The sequence below is a fragment of the Aphelocoma coerulescens genome, chromosome 9 (assembly GCF_041296385.1).
Source record: "Aphelocoma coerulescens isolate FSJ_1873_10779 chromosome 9, UR_Acoe_1.0, whole genome shotgun sequence".
NCBI classification, from domain to species: Eukaryota; Metazoa; Chordata; class Aves; order Passeriformes; family Corvidae; genus Aphelocoma; species Aphelocoma coerulescens.
In genome coordinates this window covers 8714894-8728228 of record NC_091023.1, presented here as the reverse complement: position 1 = coordinate 8728228, position 13335 = coordinate 8714894, and the positions used below count along the sequence as shown (strand labels likewise).

The 13335-nt window shown below is 40.7% G+C and overlaps 1 long non-coding RNA gene across 1 annotated transcript; it reads left to right on the top strand.

Annotated features, from left to right (window-relative positions):
* Positions 1-799: 799 nt before the first annotated feature.
* Positions 800-6435, top strand: LOC138114914 (uncharacterized). Its single transcript, XR_011152880.1, has 3 exons — positions 800-947; positions 2591-2704; positions 5244-6435. It is a non-coding gene; the product is annotated as an uncharacterized lncRNA (long non-coding RNA).
* Positions 6436-13335: the final 6900 nt, after the last annotated feature.

The following is a 13335-nucleotide window of genomic DNA, read 5'->3' as shown; positions in this document are numbered from 1 at the left end:
ACTACTTTTACTTGCACAACTGAAAACGAAACTGTCAAGTCCTGAAGTATGACATCCCCAGCAATGTGTTCTAGGGCGAATCATTAATGTCATTATTCATTTACTTTCAACACAATAAGACAACTCCAGCTGGCAATAAATGTGCATAATACACAGGGATGCCTTTGGTATGATACAGAGCAACCTGTCAGAAGGTGACTCAGATCCAAATAATGCCCTCATTGAACAGGGCTCAGTCATCACCCTCAGCTCTCAGATGTGATGGGTTGGGACCAAGGCTCTTGTGGGTTGATTGAGAACTTTTTAAAAAATACTTCTGAACTTGGGCATTTTAGCCACAAACAATCAGAGTTCCTGGGAACAATCACCTTCCCTGTAAAGCACAGGCTTATTCCCGGATCAACCTTGTTTTTCTAATAACATTAAGAAATTCCTTGTGAATATTTTAATAAAAAAATTATCTCTTGTTGTCATAAAACAACATAAATATGTCACATCAATCTGTTCCTGAGCTTGGCTTGAGAGTTGGGGTGGGACTGGTGAAGTATTAAAATGAAAGATATTAGGTTGGTAAAATACTTTCTCTGGGGCCACTTTTTACTTGTGAGTAGGGATAGTCTGGTTAAAGAAAAAGACAAATACGCTGCTGACATTGCATCTTTTTGCTACCCTAACTTTCAGCTGTATTATTTTTGCTTCCATCTGTGAGAAATGCAACTGGTTGTCTTGAACATGACCTTTTCAAGGTGTATAAAACCAGCAGTGGTCAATGTGTATCTAGCCTTTGCCAGCTGTGGAAATTTTCCAAGGTGTATCCCAGCTGCTGGGCATCTTTTAATTGCAAGCCACAATTGCACTGCTCCCCTGCTCTTGGTTCCCCAGCCAGCCAGTGGCTGCGTGGAAGGGGAGAATGAACTCACAAGGAGCCAGTTCCCTGAGGATACAAGGTAATTTTTCCCTCTTTGGGCTGGATAGCAGTTCTGGGAGTTGTTATGGTATCAGGACATGTAAATGCTGTCTCCATGGGAATTAATAGCTAAAGTGACTCAAGTCCTTTCTGGCCACACTGTGCTCCCAGGCTCAGCCAGGGATGCGCCGCAGTCCTGCATGTCCTGGGACATCCCAAGCAATGATGTTCCTGGGCTCAGATGCTGGGGAGCAACAGTCCTGGTGCTTTTGTGGTAGGTATGTTTTGTACAACAGCAAGCCTTTAGTTTGGCATTTGCTTGGGAAAAGCAGCAAACAACAAACAAGTGTGGCTTAAATCAGAAACACCTGCAAAATTATGCAGTTTGTACGTGTGTTTTAAATGAAAGTGGGAGCATATTTTTTCTTGGCTTACAGTTTTGTAGTTTGTTGAAAAATTACATGGTCTCCATTCCCTCCTTCCAAAGTTAATTGTTGTGAAACCCAGAGCCAACTGAAATAAGCTTTTGTTACTCTCAGTGGAGGAAGAAAAGCTGAGCAGGATCTGTCTGTGTTCTAAAAGCACACATGGCCAGTTCTGGTCCTGAGCTCTGGTTTGTATTGCCTTGATCAAAGAAACCAGATAGAGCAACAGACAAAGCCAGGGCCTGGGCTGGGCTGTCAGTAGGTGCAGTTGGCAGGTTTTACCTGACATTCTCCTCTCTCCAGAAACCTGCATGTTTTCATTACATTAACTGTTAATTACTCCCCACACTGTTAGCAGCAGTGCCAATACTGAGTTTCTTCACCTGTGCTTGGGTCTCCAGTCCCTCCATGCACTCGTGATGCAGACAACCTCAGGTCAAGCTTTGTCTGAAGAAGTCTTGGTTTATTGGTTTTCTGATTGCTTCCTTACTATGTTCATACCAAATTAATCATATTTCCTGTTCTTCAGCTCCCATTTATGTCTGGGTTTTTTTCTTTTCCATCATTAAACCTCCCTCACCCCTCGCTCTTGAATCTCCACTGGTGAGGACTTTTCCTTTTCCCAGGACCTGGAAGCACTGTGGTTTCCTGGCCAGCCCCACCACAGCAGTCTCAGGACTGGAGAGGCTTGTGCTTGTCACGATGACACATGCAGAGGGCATCACTGTAGTATCTACTGCAGATACAGATACCTTTCAGGAAAAAAATAAAAAGCAGCTCTCCTTAAATTACTGAGCAAATAAAGACAACGTGCTGCCGGGCACTGGAACGCTTCCTCCCTTTGTTCTCTAACAGAGCATTTGTCAAACACCAGGCATGTTCCACTGTGTGTGGTTCGTGTCCTGAGGAGGAATTTGCCCCCCGTGTGTGACTGAGGAGCATTATGTGGTATTGTCAACGCATACAGGGCTGCCCAGGCAGTTCCAAGTGTTCACATAACCCAAACAGCTCCCTAACACAAGAAAAGTCACCAGATGATTTTTGTAATTTTAACTCCTCTTTTCTTGCTGGAATAGAAATCTTTTTGTTCATTCATCCTTTTTCTTATGGGGTCTAATTTTATTGACTGTTAAACAAACTTGTACTAATGCTATTTCTGCTTGTATTAAAAAGGGATTTCCATGGACTTATAAGCTTACCTTTTTGAATCAGAATGCCATGCTGGTTTATCTCATAATCTTTAATATCTCATTACCAGCAGGAACAGCATATGGAACCTTAAACTGAGCAACTGAAGGTCTTAGTTGTGAACAAATTATGTTCATTGTAAAGTCTGAATCTGTGCAGAAAATCCCTTGTGCCTCTCCCACAGGTAAGTGCATGAACTGCATTCATCCCTGTAGATGCAGTTACTTGCAGTGCAGTATTTACCAAGGGTAATAGCAGACTGGTGGGATTGGAGCTGCCTTGCTTCGTTTGTTTCATTTTGCAGCTTTTTCTTTCCTCTTTGGCATCATTGTTGTGTCCTGGGGCTTTGGTTCAAGTGGAACCCAGCTAAAGCAGCTGCCTTTCAGCTGTGTGCTCATTTGTAGATGATATCTGATATCAATGGTGCTGCTCTTTTTGTTTATGTATCATTTTGTAAACTAAATGGTATTGTTCTAATGGATTTGCTGAAGAGCACAGCCAAGCATTCAGATCATGAACTGTCCTCTTTGATTCATTGCTATTTGAAATTCAGCGTGTGACTGAGCAACTGAGTTGCATGGAATTTTTTCTTTATGTTGCCTGAATCAATCAAACTTTCTCAGTGAGAAGTTTTAATTTACAAGAAAAACACGCAAAACTGAAAAACCCTATTTATATTCTAAGGCCTGGATTTTTAGGAGTGCAGAGCAGCATTGAAGATGGCTTAAGAAGTCAGCTGGAGTTTTCCTGGCATGAAATAGCACAGAGTTAGTGCAGTTTGTCTTACAACACTTTAGTTCAGTCCCAGCATTGTAAGCAGGTATAAATCTGGGCAGTCCTGATGAGTGAGGAGGTTGTCTCTGCTTCAGTCTGGGCTCCAGGCTGTGAAAAGTTGGTCTCAAAGTAGGAGGCAGCTGGGGCAGAGCCGCAGCCAGGCTGAGAAACAAAAGGGAGGCCAAGAAAGAGGAGGAGAAAAAAGACAGGCGAAAAACTTCTAACACAAAAAACACGGAAAAAACCCCATGTTACAAACTTTTTCAAAGTGGAGAATTTGCTCATTTTTAGTTACCACAATGAAAAATTAAGTCACAAATAACAGTGTTCACTTTTCTCTGGTGAATTAAAATCACATAACTATGTTTAGTAAGTGTCAAAAGAAAAGATATCTAAGAACATAAAGTTTGTTGTGTGTTAAGGAGTTCAGAACACAGACAATGGACCCAAGACATCCCTGGATGTGGCCTGAGGAGTGGATGTTTGTAATGCATTGCATATGTCCCTCCATGCACATCTGATCTAGGGCTGGCAGTCTGTGCTGTTATTTCACTTGATTTGTATATTTTAAAAGCCCCAGCTCCTTCCTCACTGAAGATGAGGAGATTCTTTTTTATATTTGTTTTAATTGGACATTAGTAAAGCATATTCCTGACAAAGCAAAAATCCAAACATTTTTCTTTCTGTTGCTTTTTAGAGAGCAAATATTTTTAAGGGTTCAGAGGGCTCTGCAAGTCAAGTGTCAGAACTGGGAAATAAGAAAAGGTTGGAGATAGAGGGGAAATTGTGATGAAAAAGAATGACAGAGTCCTGGCTGGGGAAAACAATAATGGATATTATTGCCTTCTGGGTAGAATGAAAGGACTGAGCCCTTGGCTGGTGTTAATTGGTCCAACTCCTCTAAAGTTGGTAGAGGATTGATTCACAGCAGCTGTAATCCTCAAGTTAAATCCCAGCCCCACTGGGAGTTTTATCATTGTCTTCAAAAGAAGAAAGATTGTAACCTGTGTGTTATTTTATTCAGTTACCCAGTGAATCTCTTAACAGCAAAAGAAGGGGGCTCAGCCAGCTCTTCCCTGGGGGAGGAGTGGGGTCAGACTGCTTAAGGAACTAGAAATGTGGAACTAGCGCTCTGTAGAAATTGTCAAAAACCTTCCAAACAAGCCTTTGTCTAATCTTAGTAGTTGGTGTTTTTTTCACAGCTACTATTCAAAACTGCTGAACTGCAAAATTTTCAAATCCAAGCCAGGTGAAAACTTCAGCTTTTGGCTTGTTTCCTAAGACGAGTTTGGATCTGTGTCCAACCTCCAGCAATGAATGCTGTGTTTTCACACAGCCGTGGTAGACAGCCGAGCTCCTGGTTACAGACACAGGAGCACATGCACAGATCTCATTTTCACTACGTGGTGTGCATGGGAAGCAGTTGTTGATCCTGGCTTATCACAGAACAAATTCAAGGAATCCAAACACTACTGTAAAGTGTAAACCAGGCCAGGTGATGGGGGATGATGAGATTTATTGTCAGGAATGACAAAAAGTACAGTCCTTGACTGGACTAAACCTCTACCTGATGGAGTCAGTGTGGGATTGGCCTTTGGCTGTCCCTATGCACCACCACTGAGATTTCAGAGATGCCACAGGCCACACAAACTCTAAGGGACAGAAAAATAGCATAAAGCTCCTATTTTGCATATTTTGTGTGTTTTGTTTTTGTTTTTTTTTTTTTTTTTCCCCATGGCTTGTTACTATTGAACCATCAGAAAGCTGCTTTTAGGTTGCTATTCAGACTAGGTTTGGCAGTTCCAAGCTCAGCCTGCTACTTAACTATGTGGAGTTGCAACCTGTGTATGCAGAATATTGACACATTCCTAATTACCTTACTCATGTATGCTGAATTTAAGATACTAAATTCAACTTCCCTTAGGAATAAACTTGGCTCTGTTCCTCAGGGTCTGATTGAAGCAGTGCAAGGAACATCAAAATCCCACTGTCAACACCACACGGATGCTCACAAAGCCAAGACAAACTCTCCTCAGAGCCCAGCACACATCCGTACACAGCGGCGCGGGAAACAGGCACAGAAAAGCAGTATACACATGGCTCAAAGATGAGGATATTCCTGGGGAGGACTAACTTGCTTGCCCTGAGTCTTTTTCCTGAAAATTTCTTTCTTTTTTTGTTGTTGAAAAGAAAGGATTGGATAAAAGTGAACTCCCCTTTGTCATAGAAATGTGGTCTCTTTAGGTGGTATTGACAAAATCTTTACTGTTTGGGGATGTTCTGTTCAAAGTAGATTTAAAAACAGAATAGAAGTTTTTGGCAGGAATTCTCTTCGTTTTTATGTGTTGAAAATAAGCCAGAATAGCAACTGCTGTGCCAGAATAGTGGTGTTTTAAGGGCTTTCATAAGGCAAAAAATAACAAAGATAATTTTTTTGTCCTCTTGGTGTTTTCTTTGTATTTTTCCCTTTTCTGGTGAATCTTTCCCCTGAAATTGTTTTTCAGCTTTTACTCCAAGCAATTGTGGTCTTCTCAGCATAACCTTTAGTTTCTGTTTTATTTTCCCTTTGTTCCTGTACTGACTTTGTAACTAGATTTTCAATTCATTTCTTGGTCAGATTGCTGACAGTCCCTGTAGTATCTGAGAGCTGCAACATTTCATCCCATGATTGTTTTCTGTAATTGTATACCAAATACAGGCTGCTGTTGTGTTTGATGAGAAGTGAACAGTGGTGCACAGCCATCATAATCTGAGAGCTCACTATAGACTGCCTAATATTGGCAGCATTCTTGCAGAAGAATGCTCCTCAGCTGCTAGCAGAGGAGAGGGTAAGGCTCATGCCTCCAGCTGTAGCTTTCCAGCTCTAGACACCTTTGGGGGCAGGAGAAGAATAGGAAGAATAGGGGAAGACTAGGAAGAGTATCTAGCAGGAGAGCAGGATGAATAATTATGGTGGGTAGACCTTGTTTGGGGGTGTGGGAACGGAGACTTTCCTTTTGGTCAGCTTGAAATGATGGCCTGTATTCTCTGCCAAGCCACATCCCTTCTCCTTAAAGCTCTTAGCTGTTTAGTCTGTTCTCAAACAAGCAATTGTTTTTTCGGTTTGAATATGAAAATAAAAAATAATCAGAGAGATCAGAATTATATATTCAGATTCCACATTTTTTTTCCTTTACATGCCCGGTCACAGCAACCCTAAGTTTGTGAATAGATGGGTTGAGACCCCAAATTGCAGATTTTACTTAGGAATTTCATTTAGGAGGAATTAGTGAAGGGCACTTTGCGGGGGTTGCCTGTGTAACAGAACTGTCCAGGCATCAGATTAACTTTGTATGGGGACAGGGGAGTTGAGGAGAGCACAGGCCCTGCCCTGTCTCGCTTTCTTCTGTTGTTCCACCAACCTACCCCTGTGTTTGGGGGCTGCCTAGAACCTGGTGGAGAAGCAATGACTTAGTGTAGTCTTGTAATTCAGCATAAATCAGCACCACACCCCTGACAGGGAACTTGGGCAACTCGAATCCAGCAGCAAGACAGTTCAGACTGCAGATGTAGACTGGAAGCCATTCAACATCAAATTGCCACAGACTTCAATAAGGACAAGCAAAGAGCTGGAGTCAAGAATAGCCTGGCACACGGATCCTTCTCACGGCTCCTACTTAGCTGGCTTGAGAAATAGGCCACCAAATTCTGGAACACTGCTGCAGCTATCCATGCTGGTAAATAGCTGAAGCTCCTTTAATTCTGTCCAGCTTAGGGAAGTTAAAAATTCCATCACATCACGCTACAGCTTCCTCTTCGTGCTGCACAGGCACTCCATAAATCCACACAGCTTTCTCACTCTTATCTGAATCGCAATGCAGTTATTAAACAAATTGTAAGTCTATTTCATATCCTTTTTACTACTTTGAAAACTGCACAATATAAGGCTTAATAAAAGCTGAATGCTCCAAAACTGCTCTTAGAACTGAAAATATGACTACATCAAAAGACTTTACAAGGGCAGGATTTTAATGGCTGAATAATACGCTGGAACAGAGCAGTAATTTCTTCTCAAATGCTGGGATGAATTATTTATGCTTTGACAACATTATGTGTCTCTAAAGAAGCTTTTAGTTATTCGCCTATTGGAGGACACAGCTGATCCTGCTGCCCACTCTTGTAATTACATTAACCTCTTGACACTACATGACAAGCTTTTCCTGTGAACTGCGATCAATAGCCCATAACTGCTACCTATTTAATAGGGCCATGGTTACACTTCAGTTCAGATATAATTAGCTCTTTTCCCCCTTCTTCTTTTAACAGAGGCTGAAAAAAGCCCATGTTGTTTAAATTAAAAAAAAAAAATGCACGCAACAAAATAAAGGCTGTTAAGTAAAAGAATAAAAGCATTCAGATTGCTGAATAGGCAAGTAATATGTTCCCTGAGTTTGGTTCAGAAATGTGCAGCCCTTCCATTAGTTCACATCTGCATCCAAAAGGAACGGGAAACCATAGCACATGAGAACCTTTAGGAATCAATTACAGAAGTGTTGGTACTGGTGGGCAGGGTGTGACATGATAGAGCTGAAGCACACGCTGATAATGATATAAAGGAGCTTCATTTCCTCTGTTTCCACCTAGCTTTCACATGTCATTGCATACTATCGGAGCTATGTTGTCTCAGGGAGATATTTAGACTCAGATAAATATGTGCAGGGTTTGAAATGAAAGTATTTGACTAATTGTGTTAACACTTTTAAACAAGTAACACCTTCTTGAAGCTAATCTTTTTGCTGTTATGGGCTATATGAACAGACTAATGAATGCAATATGAAAGAGATTGATCTTCATCTTGATGTAATAGAAATTACCTGTCCAGGGGCCTTTAAAACACCTTTTCCTTCCTTGATCTATAGGTAGGTGGCCATGCTTATGCCACTGGCCCAGACAACACTGCCCCAATTGTAATTTAAAAGTTTATATTCTCTACTCCAAATAATTATTTACATTTTCATGTGCTACTTTGCAAAATAGCCTTCAGGAACTAAAGAGGTTTTGTGGGTTTTTTTGATTTTGGCTTTTGGTTGGTGGGTTGAGCACTTTATGCTGATGCTCATTTTAACAGAACAGGATAAATGCTTGTAATTAGGTTTTATAACTTTTTTTAAATTGGCAGTTTGCAAAAGTTGTATTCTTTCAGTCAGGATCTGAAGAAATCAAGCTGATGAGCTTCTTTCCAGATCCTCCAAGGGACTTCCAACCAGGTTTGCACCAAGAACAATTAATGCTATCAAAACATGACAAGGCAATATTGGTAGTGAAAGAACCTGAGTGGTTTCTCTCATCAGAAACACATCTCTCTAGATCTGTGAACCCTTTCAGTTGGGTGCCTCTATGTTTTTTAGGAACCTCACTCAAATTTCAACCCTTTTGGAGTTAGATGCTTAAATTGATGTAACATCTGGGTCTTAGGATGAGCTTCCCTTCTCTGAAATTACTGGAAAATATTTCCTTACTTGCTTGACTTTACTGGCCGGAAATGGCTTTTTGTGAGCATACCTGTTGTGACAAGTTCTTTAAAATGCCAAAATTACAGACTCTAACTTCAGCTTGTAAGTAGTTATTCCCTAACCTTCAGCTTGTAAATAGTTATCCTCTAAAGAGAATACATTCACTTGTAGTAAAAAGCTTTTGTTTACTTGTGTTTGTACACATTACTGACTTAGGTTGTGCTGCAGATCATGGACATTGCTGAGGCCCTGGGAGGCCTCCTGACCCTAATCATTCCTGGCTGTCTCCAAAACAGAACCTAAACTACTCTGTGACATTGGTTCTCTGGAATAAGGGTGAGGTTTGGTGATTAACGGTATGTATTCCCAGGAAGGCTTACCTTTGCTTAGTAAATATTATATTTCCTATTTCAAGACTATAACAAAGCCATGGTTTGCCCTGCCCTCAAAAGCTCAGAATAGAATAATAGATATGAAAGCATAATTCTGCTATAAAAACTTCCTTATCGGTGTGTGCAGTTGCTATCTGGACACTTTTTTTTTCCAGCATAGACAGATTAACAGAATTGTTAATACTCCTGTAAATTAGCGTAATAGCCCTGTTTGAGATGGTAACTAGATGCTCCTGGGAATAGCACTGGAGTAATCAACCATAAGGCAGAGATTCCAAGGAAACTCTGAAACACCTTCCCATTTCTCCCAAGAGACAAAAGACAAGAAAGAGAAGAGCTGAATAAGCAGTTAATAATATATAATGAGTTAGAAGTTTAAAGTTTATGATGATTCATAATTATTATAAGAAACCAGTTTGTCAATTCATGAATTCAAGACAAGCTTGTTTTCCTGCACACTGCCTATTGCCACTTGCTGTAGCTGTGAGGTGTTGTACTGCCTTTCAACAGAACTTCATTTTTGGAGACATTTTTTCTTTCCTTCAGCATGTCTGTCAAGTAAGCAAAGGGTTTGGCTAGGTTTTCTGTTCCTCCTCCTGAAATTTTTTTTAAAAAAGGATGCCAGTCAGATTTTCTAAGATATTTTTGGTAACAGAATTTCCCTCACACAGATTTGTTGATCCCAGTAGCTGACAAGGTGTGTTAAAGCAAGTTCTTATAAAACTGCTGTCCTAAGAAAAATGATAGATTATCTGTTTCTCTGTAGAAGGCAGACATCCTCTTATTATGAATTCTGACTGTGTCAGAGGTTCTCAAACGTGAACCTCTTGTAGCCTTGACAATCTTGAGAATAGAGTGAAGGAGACAGAGGTAAAGGACCTGAGGGGAGGGCAGGGAAAGGAGGGGGAGAACGTTCTGAGAAGGTTCTCAGAGCAGGGCATATAGCTATTTTTATAGGTTAGTTCTGATAAGATGTTGGAAGATCTCGGGCTTTCTTTGAGGTTCCCCTTATATTGTTTAAGATGTCAGTTACAGTTTGTCTACCAAGAAACTCTCATCTATTTAGAAAAAAGAGAATGTTTCATTATTCCCAGTTTATGAAGTAGGAATTGAGGCGCACTGAGAGGTCCTTATTTTATTAAAGATCACCCAGACAGTATGTGACAAAGCCAGGAGCAGAAGTCAGGACCACAAACCTGTTCTTTAATGGCAAGGATATCTTTCCTTCTGCATTTTTACTGTTTGGAATATGCTGAGAAACTCTTCCTGACTGTAGATTTGTTTAATGGTATTACAAGATTAACACTAGTCATCTGGCTGGAATTTTCACTAACAAGTCATATCACTATGACTTGTTTATTTAATATGAGATAACCTTTCATTTTCCTGCTGGCAAATATTTCATTTCAGAGGTACTAAGCTGACTAAAGTTACAACTTGCATGAGTGATATGGAATTTGAAGTTAAACGGCAGAGTGTTTGTTATATTTATAACTGATAGCAAAAGGGATTTCAGTTCATAATCAAAAATAAAAAAATCAGGAGCTTGTCAGCATTAAAGTGAGGGAAGTCTGCATTGGGAAATGCACAGCATAGCTAAAGTATTTATGCACCTATTTATTTTCCTGCACACCCATGTGATTAATCTTTGTGCTATCAGCTGGGCTTCCAAACAATGATTTCCTCAGCTCTGCATTGCACAGAGCAAGGCAGGGCATGAAACGAGAGAGAGCTGCTTCAGTTTTCCTGGGCTTTTCTTTGTGCTACAGCAACAGGCAGAGTCTGGATTGTTATGAGCAGGGTGTTTCTCATCCTGCCAGGCCTTTTCCTACAGCCCCTGCCAATTTGGCCTCACAGTGGGGTACACTGGTCTTTGAAGGCTGAATGAGCTGAGGATGTGGTTTTGATTCTTATCTTTAAGCAGATTTGCCACCTTCATCTGACATGGGGAAGGGGAAATGAAAATCAAACCTGGAATCACCAGTATGGCAAGGCAAAGCACTCCTGTGAGGCTGGCAAGACACAAAATTGCAGGGTATATCTTGAACGTAGGCACAAGTCCATTGAAGACAACATTACCCCAGTTTGGGAGCTTCTATTCCAGAGCACACTGGTGCATTCTTTTCTAGATGGGAGAGTTCAGATACCTTCTAAAGGCACCAGAATAAATAAAGTCTATAAGCGTTTCACTGAGGTAACACTGGAAGTCAGAGAAAAAGATATTTTCCCTCTTGTGCGGTAACCCACCCATTTGTCTATACATTATTTAACAATGGTCACCTAAGAATGGCAAGCAAGGCATATCTCATGTCCCCTTTGAGAGGTTACAGGAATAGTATTCCATTACAGCATATAGTATCCATAATGGCTTGAGAGATACATTCTCTGTATCCAGTGTCCATTTTAAACAGGGAAGGAGAAAAATGGTAACATGATCGCACTGTCCATAGGCTGGGAGTCTGGATACAGCTGGGCTGCTTTGGTTGAAAGAAAAGCCTGGAACCTAGCAGAAAAATTTGCTTCCAAATTTGTTTCTCTATTGTGTTATCCTAGTTTGGGGTTGGTTTGTTTGTTTGTTTGTTTGTTTGTTTTGTTTTTAATGCTTTAGAACAGGATTTCAGCTGCTGCATAGCAGCTGTCTGCAGCAAGCAAGCTATGAAGTCCACCAGCTTGTTGAGGTAAGCAGAGCACGGACACTCTGAAAAGAAAAAAAATTGTAAACCTGGGCTCTGTATTTAGACATAATTGTGAGCTGCCTTCACCCAGGGTGGGTCCAGCCCTGCTCCTATTTCCCAGGCAGGAGGCAAAGTCAAAGGGAGAGAGTTGCAAGATCCCTGCAATGCCAGGAGCTGACACAAGCTGCTGAGCATCCCCGTGTTTCTTGGCATGAAGGCACCAGGCTGGGCACCGCCTGTGCTTAGAAATCTCCCCGTGGGGCTGCCTGTCCAGACTTTCAGCAGGATTTTCCCCTCATCTATTTCACCTCACGCTTCTCATCCAAATCAAGTAGATCAAATTATTATTCCCCAGTCTTATCCTTTCATACCTCACAAGTCTTCTCACTAGATTGTCGTTTAATTCTGTACAGCCCAGCTAAACCTCCCACAAAATCAAATGTGTAAAACTACAGGAAATGTGTATTTCCAATGTATTTTCTCCCTTTTCACAGTGTTTATATGCAGCCTCTGATGATTTTTAGATGTTATTTGTATTTTAAAGTGATTTGATTAAATGTTTCATTAATTTTGGTTGCAGTTTAGCTAACTATTGCCATACCTAGCAGTCTCTATCAGGTTGTTTGCTCACCTTGAAATCAGTCCTACAGTCAATGGAATTGACTTCCAGCTGCTCTGCAAGGGTCTATGGCACAGATTGCCACAGAGCGTATGGTATTATTTTTGCCTCTTAACTAGATGAACATAACCCTCCTAATCACATTCCTGTGGGAATGATCATGTATAGAAAGCTAAGATTTGCTTTCCCAAGCATTGAGAGAAGGTCTTATAAAACTCAATTTCCGTAGTAATTGTAGAGAGCAAAGGTATCACAGATACTCATATCCATGGAGCATCTTTGTGTTTAAATTAAAATGAATATTCTTATGAGATTTCTTTATTTCTTGAGTGGTCTTGCATTTTTCACCCCACTCCACTTTTGTCTATGGTCAAAATCTGATTTATCAAGATATTGGTGTTATTTCCATAGGTAGATGTAACTCTTGAGCTGAAAATAAAATGTGATATACTATGGGAAAATGCAAACTAAGATATATGAGAAGAAAACCTTTCTACAGCATGCTCCAAATTGGCAGGGTTATAGCAAGAAATGATGTAGTAAAAAAGACTTGGGATTGATTGCTCCCATAAAATTAGCTTTGATCTGCAATGTGATATAACCGGAAGAAAAGCTAGCACAGTTTGGGGCTGCATTGATTGGAACATGTCCTGGAGCAAATAAACCAGAGACTGGGTCTTGTTTTGGGATTTTAACGCCGTGTTTTTTCCCCAGACTAGCAGCCCTTATTCTTTCACAGTGATATCCTGGGGCCTCGATTACTCTGTATGCATCCTCATGTACTTGTGTTTGGGATGTCTTGTAAAGATATCAGTGACCTGAAAAGTACTGATTGCAGAGAAATAAATTGATCTGGAAGGACT